Source organism: Perna viridis, chromosome 4, assembly GCF_037379345.1.
Source record: "Perna viridis isolate PV_CMFRI_1.1 ecotype Kerala chromosome 4, ASM3737934v1, whole genome shotgun sequence".
Lineage (NCBI taxonomy): Eukaryota > Metazoa > Mollusca > Bivalvia > Mytilida > Mytilidae > Perna > Perna viridis.
In genome coordinates, this window is record NC_142448.1 from 37,787,738 (window position 1) to 37,803,478 (window position 15,741).

Genomic DNA, 15,741 nt, shown 5'->3' on the forward strand with positions numbered 1-15,741 from the left:
GGGGAAATTTATAATGGATACACACAAACAAACGAAAAGATATATGATAAATTTAAGCTTCTATTATGTTTTACCCTAACAAGTAAACAACAACAAAAAAAAACAAAACAAAAAACAAAACACAAAACACAAAATAACATACGTCTGCTACCGGCACTTATTAACCCAACCTAAATTTTATCCGGAAACCGGAACAGACCCAGAATTTCCGGAAACGTAAAATACCGTCATGTGAACAGACAACCATCCAAAATAGATATACAACAAAGATTATGTTTTAATCTGGAAACTTAAAACAATTTGTAAATCTCGTATAATGACAGGTTATGGTTTTCAACGAAAGTGTCCATAATCCAAAGTTGAATAATAAAAAAAACAGCTAGCTTTATACAGATAAATTTCAACTAAGACGAACATTTGGTACTTTTTCGTAGTATTTCATTTGAAGTAGACATATTATCGCCTGTACAGCTGTCAAACAAGAGAAGAATTGATGAATTAGATATAATATTGCTGAAGTACTACGTTTTTCTTCGAAGACGCTTATGAAGTTTATAGTTTGGTAAAACGAATATCCCCAGAGTCCAGAAACTTAAAGACAATTTCAAAGCGTGAACATCTTCATATGTCTTGTTTTACAACAGACTTGAATCACCGAAAACGCGACTGCTTGCAAGAGGAAGAGCAGCAATTTGGATTTTAAAGCTGTAACATAAAACACAATTTGTGGTCCACTGTGCCGTTTATCACATTTGCATGAGAAATAAATTACAGACAACACAAATAAAGGTATATTCACAGAAATACCTATGAAGAAAAAAGCGTAGGTCTTCATATTATCTTCGAATATTCTTTTTAAAATCCAATTTGTTGACAAGTTCATGTTCTGATTTTACAGGAGTGTGGCTGTCTGAAACAGACACAGAGATAGCCTCATACTTTCTTGAAGCTCCAATACCCCTATTAGCACTACCACTACTACATTCCAGAACATTCGTTGAGCATGTGTTGTATATATGTACATTTTCGTCATTCAATATGTCATCCATTTTTTCAGTTTGATAGATTTGACTTTTTACTTCACACCCGTCATTTTTAGGCCATATAGAAGCAAGTAAAAGAACAACCATGAGAGAAAATGCTACAACTGCGGGCAAACAAACTCGGTCCAATTTCTTTTACCGACTTGGCACTCATCGAGCTGTTCCCACAGTATGTGTCATTACTACCGTGAGTAGAATCATGCAATTCTTTCATGAGAAACAAATTCCAAAACGAGATGAAAGGTGCCATCTGCAACACGAGCATGTAATGAACACAAAGAGACGGTTTCAATCTTTATTTTGCGAACACAATAAGAAAAATGGTTTGGACTGGACAGTACAATATGTTCACTGCATCACTTGTTATTTTGGATATATTTTTGTATGAAACGTTTCCGTTTATATCGTTGACTTTGCGTACAACTCGGGAAGGAAAGTGTACTATACATCCTAAACTAAAAAAACATAAGATCTTTAAACGAATCTTGATGGCAGGGGTTAGTTCGTTACTTTCTGCTTTGATCTTGCCAAGTTTCTTCAACAATGGTATTAGGAAACATGACAAAATGCCCGCACATTGTAATATTATAAGAATCCCGTATGATACATCTCTAATCAGTGGCTGTTTTGAAGGACTGTAAATAATGACGAACGTGATCCCTGATATTACAGCGAATATGGTTGTTAGCGTGACCACTGCTGATATACTCCCATCATGCCTTTGGTGGTCGCTATTGCAACTCCGCCTTCCGGCCATAAGTAGATGTATAGTTAGACCTTTCATCAACGATATTGCCATCTAAAATATAAGAGAAAGGATTTTCTTTACTGGAAGACAAATTGGGATCCAAGACTTTGATTTTAATGACTTGTATACATCTATAACTTGATATATTATAGTAATTGGCTTTCTACTTTGGTGGTTCAAGTATTCGACCCTCTTTTGTTTGAAAATTTCGTTAGTTTCGTGTATCAATCGGGCACGAAATGGCCAATATTAGCATGGAACTCCTTTTAGAAAATCGCTGGATCCGCGTCTCCGTTGTATAATGAAAATATGTGATATGGGTTTACTGTTGTTTTGTTTTGCGTTCAGATAATATTTTTATTATTGAAGTGATTTCCTTCGGGAAGATTTGTTAGTTCGCAAATAAGAAAGGTACGAAGTTTTCTTATAGGACTTTTAGCTTAATTTTTTTGATTTCTATTTCTTTTTTAGGGAAACTTAAGGGGAACTTAATTAAGCTGAAATAGTATTCATATTATCATGTATATAGGAGTCCGTACTTGATAGAGCCTCTGTGTCATTAGTGAATGGAATATAGGAACAATTATCGTTGTTTTAAAAATGTGTTACATGGTTCTATTATTATAACAAATAAATTATCCAAAAAAAAAGTTAAAGCCTTAGCCAACGCGTTTGAACTAAGGTATACGGGTGCTGTTGAGCCCTTTTTGTCCTTCTGTTCTCAACTATGAATTCAAGAATAAAGGGAAAACAGTGAATACAGTTTCATGGATATTGATTGAATGAAGTGTTTGGACAAATAAACCGAAAACAGAGGATTTCCACATTTTTGTATGAATAAAGCCCCATTATTAAAGAAAAAGCCAAATATAGAAGGAAATTTATAAAAGTCGACAAGAAACTCATCTCAATAGGAAAAAATATATCTCCTAAATGTCATAAAATTTGGTGGCAGCATTTTGGGTTATTTTGCAAAGTGTAATCGATGGACGGACACCAGTTTTCCATAAGTCCTGTCTAGAAATGCGGACAAATAAAATGAAGACGACGTGCAACTCAAGATGCTGAAACTGTGTACTAAATTTGAAATTCTTATATCTTGTACAAGATTAGGCGAACGATAGAACGGTTGAACAAATAGGTGAACTAATGGACGCGTCCGGACAAGGTGGATTGCAAAATAGTATCTTTCTTTTGGATGTTTATAACAGCTAAAAAATAAAAAAAAACACATAGTTTACCTTTATAAAAACACGCCCTCGGCTGTTATTCCTGTTTGTCTTTTGTTTGGTTTGTAAAGGTTCGCCTGATCAAGTTTTGGAAATGTTTGAGCGTATTGAACTTCTCAAAATAGAAATTCAGCAAATGTGATATTTGTCTGTAAAATATTTATAAGGAAGGAAATAGTAATGTGCATTGTGAAACTAAAGACTTTAACGTATGAACTATCACACGATACACTGCATTTGTCAATCTGATCGTAATAATAGTTTTCCTTTCCTCGTTTGTCTTCCCCGGACTTGACCTTTTATGAGCAACTCGGCGGGTGTTTCTAGAAAAGCAGAGGACGCTTACCCTACCGGTGCACCTGGTCCATGCTCCCAGTTTTTAGTGGAGTCCGAGTTGCTCATTTGCTTTTGTAACTTTGTATGTATGCTTTTAGTTACTTCATGTTCTTTGTTGTGTATGTCTGTTTTCCATGTCTGGTCTTCGTCCCTCGATTGCGTTTTGATTACCGCTATAACCTTGGTTCCCTTGATAACTCTTTTATAAATACAATTACATGTACAGTGAAACATGCATTAACCGAACCCTGCACAAAACAAAAACCTGTATAAACCAGACACTTCTTAAGTAGCAGTCTTTATAAAAGAGGTGATTCATACATGTCAAAAACGATTTCAGTTTTATTTCTTTTTCAGAAACTGTTACTGATCCCATGACCAATCTCAGTTTGTCATTCAGTTGTTGCTCTTTTGAGATAAAGATTATAAATTAGATTGTACATGAAATTTGCACTTTGCAAGAGTTATCGTTCTTGTTTTGGTTTTGTTTGGTTGATTTCAGTGCGAGATAAACCAGACACTTCTTAAGTCCTTTCATATCAGTTTAAGTACCAGTCCACATAAAATTCAGGCACTGCCAATGGGAAAGTGATTCACGGTATAGAATAACCCATGGAACAAAAATGTTTTTTTATGTCTACATATGCTAGATTTTTGTCTTTTATGAATAATTCAGTTCATTTATTTTAAGGCCGTTTACAACTTGCTTTGTGGTATGGGTTTTCCCATCATTGAATACCGTGTAGTGACTATACTGTCTAAAGCGAATTCATTTAGACGTGTTTTTTATTGTTCATAGTTTGTTTCAGACAGCTTTCATTGTAATTGTTTTCCATTTACTATTTTACACTTTTGACAAAGGAGACAATTACTGCGTTCTAGATTTTATAAAGAACACGTAATAGTTTATTAAAGAAAACATGGCATGTGGTATAGTATCTCTTTTAGAGATTTACAGGACGCTTACCTTACCGGTGCACTTGGTCCATGCTCCCAGTTAGTGGAGTCCGAGTTGCTCATTTGCTTTTATTACTCTGTATGTATCATTTTAGTTACTTCGTGTTCTTTGTTGTGTATGTCTGTTTTCCATGTCTGGTCTTTGTCTCTGGATTACACTGTTTTGATTACTGCTATAACCTTGGTTTCCCTGATTACTCCTACAGTTAGTCGGCAAATTCGAGCAGGGGGATTCAAAGGAAAATTTTGATTATTTTGCGCAATTGCTTGCAAAAGTCAGCAAATGATAGCTTGGACCCCTATTAAATTTCCGGTTCCTACTGCATTTGTAGTGTACTATTTTTGCATTCTGTTTGCTCTAAATGTGCTGATTTTATCTGTTTTCAGGCGCGGATTTATACGGATTGACCTCGGCTTACACTCCAAACTTGAAATTCCTTGCTTAATGTAATATGCGCCAAAATGTTTTGGTATCCGTCTCTACTCGGCGATTTATCTATGTGCAATGTATATTCTCTAAACAAACGTCATCTATGAATTTCTTATACGAAAATTTTAGTAATAATCATGCTAGTTCTGTAATACATGATACATCCCATAATAGGCTACGCATTAATGTTTTTATTATCAATTTGCTTTATTGTTATAAATGTTAAAATTTATGACTATTCATTCCAACCTCTCTTGTCTTAGGAACTAACTCACATTGAAACCCCCAAAGTATTCTTTACACAGTAACATTAGTTCATATCGCCAACGAGGAAAGGTTGTATGAAGTGCTATATGTTGATTTCGGGTTATTATTTTAAACGATCTTAAAAATAAAAAAAATATATATATAGGCGTTCCAAACATATTTTGGAATGCTACATACACATACCACCAAGAACGAGCATATTATCATGACAATGCATAAATAAATAAAAACTTCCTCAATTATATATTTAAATTAAAGGATGCCCTTGTACAATAAAATAGCCATACGACATTATTACTTCATTGTTTTATTTAGATATTATGAATCCATGATAAATTCGTAGGTTACTTTGAGAATGTATGACTTGTGTCTTAATATATGGTGAAGGTATCATCCGATAATTGCTAACCACAAACATAGTACTTTATTTGAGAAATTGCGTATAAAATGTATTTTCGCTGATGCAGTGAAATAGCCGTCGTGTCATTTTCCTAAGGTGAGATAATGGCTGACTATTTGATTTTTGATAAAAATATTTCACCATGTAAATTATTAAAATGTCAATGTTTTCATATACATCGAATTTAATTATTTATTTTCATATATTTAAGAGTGTAATATTTGGATCAGAATGATTTTTCTTCTTTCTATAATCTTCAAAATCAACATATTAATTTTCAAAAAGGTCCAAATATTTATTTTAAAATTCTTCACAGCCAAACCCCTGAAAAAAAATCAAAATGTCGTTCCCTAATTATATGTACAAAGTTTTATAATTTCTTTAATTCCATTTACATCTGAAATTGACAAAGCATTAAATACATACCGTATGCAGTTAAGAAAATTCAGAAATATTTTAGTCAAGAAAAATATAAGGAGCATGATTTTTTTTTATTTCTAGATACGATGTTCGACCTTCTAAAAGGACTAATTCTATATCCGCTAACAGCCGGTAGGAGAGACCATCAATTAAGACCACACGTTCGTCTTGATGGCAGTATTTCGACAATTGTGATTTTAACTGTAATATTTGCATAAATATCAGCGAGTGTCATTGGCACTGTTTTCGAAGATTGCCTGAAATTCAAGATCATCACATTTGTTTCTATAATACTTTTGCAGTGTTGTGGTCTCCTGTCCACAATTGTTCTATCGCTCTTAGTGAAGCTTAAGATCATAAATTCAGAAAGAAGACTCATCAACCCCAATATGAAGCTACGATCAGTGTTTTTATGTGTCTTTGCTGTTATGTGTATTTTCCATGGTTTAATACATGTTAGCTGCTATATTGAAAAACTGTTACTTATTTCGAAAAGTGATTTGATCGTCAAGTTTGAAAGCATATGCAATGTTTTGAATATTGTTTATTATCCCATACAAGTTGTATTTGTTTTTGGATTCATCCGGACGAAGTTCCATCCATGTCTTCCAACACACTTTCTAATAATGTTTCAAATGGCACCATGCATTTCAAACTGGTACTTTTACTTCATGAGATGTTTGTCGGCTTCCTTTGGTACTAATCATACTGAATATTGTAAAAACGGAACGAATTTTGGGACAGTTATAGAAATAGATCCCATGATGTCCCCATTAGCCGTTGCCTTTCCACTCATTGTTGTGTTGTTACTTGCTGCTTCATGGCCTCAAGCAACTGACTATATATAAGCACGGAAGAGTCAACGCTTGTAATTGACTAACCTTGTGAAAAAGGAAATGCTAATCAGAAAAGGTTCATAGAGGCTAACAGAAGAGGAATAGCTGTATCAACCTTCGTTGCTGGGATTGGCCTGAAAATCCCACTACTTACATTTGGGATATTAAAAAAGAATATCAACAAAGATTCTGTGTTTTCCGATGTTAATGATGTTTACATCGAACTCGTACCGCTGTGACATCTATGGCAACACCGCCTGCACTAAATCCAGCGCCCTAGACCACTAGGCGGTGTTGCCATAGATGTCACAGCGGTACGAGTTCGAGTCCCGCGGAGGGAACGACCAAAATTTGCATCGCAAATCTTACAGTTCTAACATCGTTGGGAATTTTTCAGACCCTTCTATAAGTTTACGTTATCATCCCTGTATCAATTTGATCCGATGGAGCGGTGTAGCGAATAGAGTCGTCACATTCTGAGACGTTGTATAATATTGATTTGTTGTGACATGCATCATTTATTTGATCCTCTATCCTACATAATAACACCTAGATGCATTGTCCCGTACTACCATACATCGTGTACTAAGTTACAGCCCTAGATTAATCCTACGAGGCGGAATGACCCGGCCAGCGAAAGCTATATTTTTATATAGCCTAGCTGGCCGAGTGGTCTAGGGCGCTGGATTTAGTGCAGGCGGTGTTGCCATAGATGCCACAGCGGTACGAGTTCGAGTCCCGCGGAGGGAACGACCAAACATCTGCATCGCAAATTTGACATTTCTAACATTGTTGGGAATTTTTCAGACCCTTATATATATATATATATAGCGTTCTTCGTCGCTGTGACGTCCGCGGCAAAGCTATGGGGATGGTAGTATTAAGTTGGTAAGAAAAACAGACGTCTTAATACCACTATTCAAAAGATATTCGCAGGATGCCAAAGTGACTTAGTAATCTTGGTTTCTGGTCAATATCATAAACAACATAAGTATCGCTCAAATGATATAAACGCATGTATTTGCGAAAAACTTGTGAAATAAATCTACTATTACTCGGGCTTCCAGGTTTGAGACGTCTCAGAGGACTTTGCTGGGACAAATCTGATTAAAAATTATTAATGCATCGATGATTTTTCCATAAATAACACTGATAATATCTATATGTTTTATTTGTACTGAAGACAGTTGATGAACATTTCATATTCTGTGATTACGGGATAATTAATATATTGGAACTTAATTTGATTGATCTAAAATAAAGTTGGAGTACTTAGATGTTTAAATATGTGTATCTTCATTGCTAAAAAGATATATTAGTTTTGATTCATCATCAAGACTTTAAAAAAAAGATAGTTTACTCGAATAATTTAAATACAATTAATTTCGAATACAATGAATAATTTTGTTCTGGTGACATCAACTTTGGGCGTACACATATATGATATTTTTCATCTTTTTGACTTATTTTGACCAAATTTTTAGGTATATAAGAAATTCTCCCAAATTTCTATACAAAGAATCCATACAAATAACGCCATAAAGCAGCATCTGCTAAATCTACCACCAAACCTCTTTCAAAACATTTAACTTCTATACTCACAGCTGTCGAAGAGGGTCTCCAGCCCTACTACGACACTTGCTATTCCCTTATAGGTATTAATTCAAAGTGGATCCTGAAAAATTCGAAAGGTCTTCTGGATACTCTCAATTCAAGATCATAATCAGAATACTATAGCATTAAAACCTGTGATTTTTCAACCTTTTATACTTCTATATCTATACTAAGTTAAAATCCCACAAACAATTACAAATCATCTTCCAAATGTACCAAAGAAGATGTTTTCAAAATGTTGGAATTTTTTTTCGCCAACATATTTGTTCAGTGTGGTGGACAGGCTTTTCAACAAACGTTCGGCATTCCAATGGGAACAAATTGTGCTCCTCTACTTGGTGAACTTTTACTTCTCTCTTGTGAGTCTGACTTCATAGCTGATCTGACCCAAAAGAAGGAACATCGTTTAGCTAGATCCTTTAATCTCAGTTCACGCTATATAGATGACGTATTATCGTTAAACAATCTAATTTTCGGAGATTTTATTCATCGCATCTACCCCAAAGAACTTGAGAAAAAAGATACTGTAGACACGGTGTAGTCAGTCTCATATCTTTACCTACACTTAAAGATCGATGGTAAAAAAAAAACTATTGACTAACCTGTAATCTGTATTGTCTAGTCTTCGTACAATTAGGCTTCTGGAACAGAGTTATTTTGCTGCACAATTGAAGTCATCACTAAAATTTTATAGTTGTCATAGTGATCTCGTGGATCATTACGGTGTATCCATCTGCACCATGAAAACTGATTTGTTTAGTATGTCATAGCTTTCCTTTCCCCTTTCGTCTACCCTGGACTTTACTTTTCATTAGCAACTCGGCGGGTGTTTCTAGAAAAGTAGATGACGCCTACCCTACCGGTACACCTGGTCTATGCTGCCAGTTTGCAGTGAAGTCCGAGTTGCTCATTCACTTTTGTTATTATGTGTTATTTTAGTTATTTTATGTCCTTAGTTGTGTGTCTCTTTTCTCCCTGACTAGTCTTAGTCCGTGGACTACATTCATTTCATTTCCACTAGAATCGCGGTTCCCTTGATTACTCTTCCACTTGTAGTTTATGTGTAGAAATTCTGAATCTACATTGAGCAAGTGCAAAACTGTATATATGACGTAACGCAAGATGTATACGCGTTCATCATGTTCTCATGGGGTGTTATATATCAAATTAAAAAGTAAATTCCACAGATTGTTTAATGGAAATGTAAAAAAAAAAACCAAAAAGATGAACATATCTTATTACATTTCAAAACTGTTGTTTCCTTTGACAAAAAATCCGCAAAATTCAAAATGCCTCAATACAAATGCCAAATATGTTACTGCCTATCAAGTTCATTCAAGGTCAACCAAAAATGTCACAAAATATTATGGAATGTTAAGAAAAATCGAATAACGATTTGTTATTTGTTAAATATGTTACCCATTTACATGTACAAACAATTTGATATTTTCTGAAAACATTCCTCTTCTACATATAATTACATGTGTCTTCTTCTGTAGTATTCCTAACTGCATAACCAAAATGAAAATATAGTATTCTTTCCGCAATACCCCATTTTAGCATATGACGCTAACAGGTGGCTCAGACCTTTTTGAAATGATTTGAAGGTGTGTTTGATTGTATATTTTTTTCCATAGTGGCCATATTTTAAAAGGTGAGAGTTGTTATCACGCCAAAGTACTTTACCCCGCCGCATTTTTGCGCCTCTCCCAAGTCAAGAATTTCTGGCCTCTGCATATCTTGTTTCATTTTCACCTTAAGTTTATTTTAAGGTTACTTGAGTATATAGGGGAAACTCCTTCGCTGTACCTGGGTATAATGTTTTGGGACCAGCTGCAGCCTACTTTGTGGTATGAGGTTTTCCTCGTCTTTCATTAAAGACCAATGGGTTGCCTTGGGATGACATTTTCATCCTTGTGGGGTTGTAGTCTTTTTGATATATACACCATACCTATTCTCGTTTTATTTGCAAACCACATATAACATTTTACATGATTATTAGCTGGAATGCTACTAGACTTGCACCACCGAGAATGAGCATGTCATCATGAAAATAAATTAACAAATGAAAATGTCCACAATAATGTATTTAAATTAAAGGATGCACTTTGACAAATTAAAGATAAACAGACATAAAAAAAGACATATATGAGTGCACATACGCCAATATTACTTCATTATTTTATTTAGATATTATGAATCAATTTTATTTAGACATTGTGAATCTATGGTAAATTCGTAGATGTATGACTTCTGTCCTAATAATAAGGTAAAGGTATCATCAGACATAATAACAACAGACATAGTAATGTTTTCAAAAATGGAGTTGGTGCAGTGAAATAGCATTCGTATCATTTCTTAAGGTAAGATAATTGCTGACTATTTGATATCAAGTTGAGGTCTTGGAAGATTTCTTCGGATCAAAATAGTTCATCACGTTAATGGCTAAAATGTTATTTGTTTAACATACATCGAATTTAAGTACTTATTTTCCAATATGTAAGAGCGCAATGTTCGGCTCAGATTGATTTAAAATGTTCAAAATATTTTTTTCTATAATCTTCAAAATCAACATATTAATTTTCAAAAAGGTCCGAGTCAAAATATTTATTTTAAAATTCTTCAAAGCCTATCCCCTGAAAAAAATCAAAATGATCCCTAGTTATATGCATATAGTTTTTAAAATTTCTTTAATTCTATTTACATCTAAAATTGACAATACATAAAACATGTACTATATGCCGCTAAGAAAAATCAGAAACAATTTAAGGCCAGACAAGAAAATCGTAAATAGCATGATTTCTTTTTGCTAGGTAAGATGTTCGACCTTCTAAAAGGACTAATTCTATATCCGCTAACAGCCGGTAGGAGAGACCATCAATTAAAACCACAAGTACGTCTTGATGGCAGTATTTCGACAATTGTGATTTTAACTGTAATATTTGCATTAATATCAGCGAGTGTCATTGGCACTGTTTTCGAAGATTGCCTGAAATTCAAGATCATCACATTTGTTTCTGTAATACTTTTGCAGTGTTGTGGTCTTCTGTCCACAATTGTTCTATCGATCTTAGTGAAGTTCAAGATCATTAATTCAGAAAGAAGATCCATCAACCCCAATATGAAGCTACGATTTGTGTTCTTATGTGTGTTTGCTGTTATGTGTGTTTTCCGTGGTTTAATACACGTCAGCTGCACTATTGATGAACTGCTACATCTTTCAAAGAGTGCTTTGATCTTAAAGTTTGAAAGCATATACAGTGTTTTGAATATTGTTTACTATCCCATACAAGTTGTATTTGTTTTTGGATTCCTCCGGACGAAGTTTCATCCATCTCTTCCAACACACTTTCTAATAATGTTTCAAATGGCACCATATATTTCAAACTGGTACTTTTACCTTATGAGAGGTTTGTCGGCTTCCTTCGGTACTGATCAGACTGAATATTGTAAAAACAGGACGAATTTTCGGACAGTTATAGAAATAACAGATTCCGTGATGTCCCCATCAGCTGTTGCCTTTCCACTCATGGTTGTGTTGTTACTTGCTGCTTCATGGCCTCAAGCAACTGACTATATAAGCATGGAAGAATCAACACTTGTAATTGACCCACCTTGTGAAAAAGGAAATACTAATCTAAAAAGGTTCATAGAGGCTAACAGAAGAGGAATAGCTGTATCAACCTTCGTTGCTGGAATTGGCTTGAACATACCACTACTTGCATTTGGGATACTGAAAAAGATTATCAACAAAAATTCTGAGTTTTCCGATGTTAATGATTTTTACAGGGTTATAGCAATATTTTCAGAGATAACTTTATACATAATACTCTTTGTAGCTTTCACTCTCTTACCCTCCAGCTGCAGACTTTTGCGAAATCATGCGAAAATGTTTAACTTAAGTAATTGTCTGCTCATGTTTGGGTTATGGGGCTTTCTGTTGTTAATATTTTTACATTTTCTTTTAATTTTAGACGATTCTTCCGAGGATATAATTGAAATCATAATTATTTTGCTATTGACATCATTCACTTCAATACAGCTTACAGTCTTCATTTTGCAGATGCAAGAATATGAACAAATAGAAAATCGTTCTACGGTGTTGAAATTCGTCTGTCTTCTACTCTCGGGATTTTTATCAGTGCTATGGGTAATATCGATATTTTTCATTCCGCACAATTTACCATTTCTATGGTTGGAAAATAACACAAAATTTAGAAGTATAAACATAACCGCGAACTTAGTTTTTCCCTTTACAATATTTTTCAGATTTCAAACTTTCTTATCGATCTATGAGATTTACAAAAAGTTATAAGAGATGTTTTCCAGTACAAGACACTTAAGTAACAGTCTACATAAAATCCAGACACTGCCAATTGTAGAAGAGTAATCAAGGGAACCAAGGTTATAGCGGTAATCAAACGAATGTAATCCAGGGACCAGACATACACAACAAAGAACATAAAGTAACTAAAATCATACATACAAAGTAACACAAGCAAATGAGCAACTCGGACTCCGCTAAAAACTGGGAGCATAGACCAGGTACACCGGTAGGGTAAGCGTCCTCTGCTTTTCTAGAAACACCCGCCGAGTTGCTCATAAAAAGTCAAGTCCGGGGTAGACAAACGAGGAAAGGAAAACTATGACCCGTTGACTAAATCAGTTTTCATGGTGCAGATGGATACACCATAACGATCCACGACTTCATGATGACGACCATAAAAAAAGTAAAGTGATACAAAGTGAAGAAAATCCCACCAAACAAACGATACTTTTTTCACTCTACATATACTATAGTTTCACATAACCACAGTCATTTCTGTATTCATATCTGCACTTTTATGAAAATCATACATTCATTTCCAACTGAAATCAACAAATAAACCTTCATCAAGAAGGATAACTCTTCCAAAGTACAAATATGATGTACGATCTATATGATTTTTATCTCAAAAGCGCAACAACCTAATGAAAAAACTGGTTATGTGATCAGTAACTGTTCCCCCCAAAAAGGAAGACTGATTTTGGTGGGTTTTTTTACATGAATGAATCATCTCATGTCTGATTTTTAGAAATACTGCTACTTAAAATGTCTAAATAAAAATTCGAAAGAACAAGTGTCTATTTTTATATGCTGTAGTATGCACTGCATCAATTCTTTATATTCGTTTCTCTTCAGCATCTGTGTACAGAGTGTTCACTTTACAACTTATACATTATGACCAGAACTACACTGACTTTTTCTAATGTGCTCAACTACTTATAATAAGGCTTCTAGAATGTTGTTATCATATCAATCATCACTACAAAAGTTCAATAATCGTCTGCATGACCTCTGCGAACGTGTCATAGTTTTTCTTACCTCTTTTGCCTACCCTGAAACGTGACTTGAGCAACTTGCTGGGTCTTTCAAAAACACCGAGGACGCTTACCCTACTAGTGCACATGGTTCGTACACTAATTTTGAGTGGAATTCGGGTTGCCCATTTACTTTAAATTTGCTTCTATCTACGTTCTTTTGGTTGCATGTGTCTTATTTTACTTATTTGGTCGTTGTCCATAGATTGTGTCATTTTATTACCGTTCTTTTTCAGTTTTGATCCCTTTGTCCACCTTTGAAAAACATCTTTCCAGCGAATATCGTTTAAATTGTGGTACAATACCTCTGATTGTTTTATACCTTTAATACTACCATTTCGTAGCCTTGCCAGGGACGTCCACAGCGGACTTTGTCGGGGACATTGCATTATGCACAGGACACCAAGGTGACTTTGTCCGTGATGACGTAAACTTGGTTCCGGGTCAATATTATAAGCGACCCTAGTATCGCAAAAACTAAATAAATACATGTTTTTGAGAGAAACTTGTGTGTGACGTTGCACCGGACTTTGCTGGGAACAAAATTTAACTCTGATTAAAACAAATTATACAACGTTGCTTTTTCTGTAATTATCAAGGAGAATATCTATACTTTTTATTTGTACCTGAAGACAGTTGATGAACTTTTTTCTGTGATTGCAGGATAATCATTCACTGGAACTTAATTTGATTTACCTAAATTACAGTTAGAGTACTTACCTGTTTAAATATGTATTTTTAACTCCTTATATTTCTATTCCCCATACTCAGTTAAAATCCCAACTCAAAAACATAATACATCGTTGTTACTCCAGAAAAAACGGTACACCTAAATACAGATATGTAATACTTGGTAGAGATTGAGATAACGGATATTATATATTACATGACTCTGTGAAGTAAGCCTCATATCTGAAGCTACAGTTAGAGATCGGTGAAAATAGCAAACTATTGACACACCTATACGACTTATGCGATGAGTTTTCACTCCATATTTACAAATTTCCATTTTTCTGTGGCAACATCCCTTCAGCACCTGTGTATGGAGTTTACATATCACAACGCACACGTTATACCAGAGTTAGCCGTAACTACGCAAACTTTTCTGAACCATGAGAACCGATTTGTTCAGCGTGTCATAGTTTTCCTTTCCTCCTTCGTCTACCCTGGACTTGAAGAACTCGGTGGGTGTTTTTATAAAAGCAAAGGACGCTTACCCTACAGGTCAACCTGGTCCATACTCCCAGTTGATAGAAGAATGAAGCCATCACTACACATAGACATCATTAACTCGTGGATGGTTATGGTGTATCCATCTGCACCTTGAGAACCGATTTGCTCAACTTGTCATAGTTGTCCTTTCCTCTTTCGTCTACTCTGAACTTGAGAAATTCGGTGGGTGTTTTTAGAAAAGCAGGGGATGCTTACCCTACCGGTCCACCTTGTCCATACTCCAAGTTTAGTGGAGTCCGAGTTGCTCATTTACTTTTGTTTCTATGTAATATGTATTATCTTAATTATTCTATGTTCTTTGTTCTGTGTGTCTGTTTTCCCTGTCTGGTCTTTGTCCCTGAATTGTGTCAAATGTGTATTACAATGGTTACTGGTTAAACATATTTTGAAAAAAATAACAAATGTCCTAGTAAAGTTACATGTATCAGAATAAAAACAAATATTATTCGAGTATCAACAAGAATTAAAGAGACTTATAAGAAATTAAAAAAGAGTAAATGGTCGCTACTGATCTAATGAAGTATCTGAACAACAAGGGTTACAACAAAATTACCGAACAATAATTCGAACCATAGTCGAGTACAAAACAAATTTTGCAAAATAGATATTACACCACCGGGGCTGTTCACATGTTTTACAACGCGCTTAACCTCCCTTCCATTGCGACGTGAATATATTAGAAATTATAACTCAATCTTATCTATTTTCCTTGATTCTAATGGTGCAAATAGTCAAATTTAACATTGAAAATGGTAGTTTTTTTTTCATACCATGTTTCAGCCACTGCCTGATTCTTACAGAGACTGACACTTTAATATTGTAATGTCACAATGTCATTGTTGAGGTTCATGTCGTTAATTTTTTTCT

General features: G+C 34.7%; 1 pseudogene; it reads right to left on the reverse strand.

Moving 5' to 3' along the window:
- Positions 1-290: 290 nt before the first annotated feature.
- LOC148619982 (uncharacterized) lies at positions 291-2,073 on the reverse strand (annotated as a pseudogene).
- Positions 2,074-15,741: the final 13,668 nt, after the last annotated feature.